The sequence below is a fragment of the Penaeus monodon genome, chromosome 32, assembly GCF_015228065.2.
Source record: "Penaeus monodon isolate SGIC_2016 chromosome 32, NSTDA_Pmon_1, whole genome shotgun sequence".
Classification (NCBI taxonomy): domain Eukaryota; kingdom Metazoa; phylum Arthropoda; class Malacostraca; order Decapoda; family Penaeidae; genus Penaeus; species Penaeus monodon.
In genome coordinates this window covers 33,657,838-33,658,507 of record NC_051417.1, presented here as the reverse complement: position 1 = coordinate 33,658,507, position 670 = coordinate 33,657,838, and positions in this window count along the sequence as shown.

The following is a 670-nucleotide window of genomic DNA, read 5'->3' as shown; positions in this document are numbered from 1 at the left end:
GAGTTCAGCTTGCAACGAAACGCCGCAATTGATCAACCTTTTCACATAATGGCTGCGTCTCGATTCCTCTCACTACACACATCGGCGTGTTTGTAATTTCGTTGAAGCATATGCATTCGACCTGCGACCTGTTCCTCCTTTTCCTCCTGTGACTTCTTTTCCTCCTATGACCTGTTCCCTCTTTTCCTGTGACCTGTACCTTCTTTTCCTCCTGTGACCTGTACCTTATTATCTTCCCGTAACCTTTACCTTCTTTTCCTATGACCTGTGTCTTATTTCCTGTGACCTGTACCTTCTTCTTCTATGACCTGCACCTTCTTTTTCTCCTGTAGCCTGTACCTTCTGTTTTCTGCCTTGCCCCATGCCTCGTTTTCCCCCAGTGACCTACACTTTCTTTTCCACCTGTGACTTGCAGCTCCCCTTCCTCCCCGTGACCTGTATCTTATCATCCTCCCGTGACCTGTGCCTCCTTTTCCTCCCATGACCTGTTCCCGGCGAATGAGAACACCGCAGTGCGTGGAAGCCTAGTGTTGACACGCCGGGAACTCGACGACCGGCGAATTCCTCGAAAAAATTCCTTGAAAGACGCAACGCCGGGCTAGATTTCCTTGTAAAATGGACGGTTTGGTAGTCAGCTCTGTTTGGTATACCCCCCTCCCCACTCTGGTGA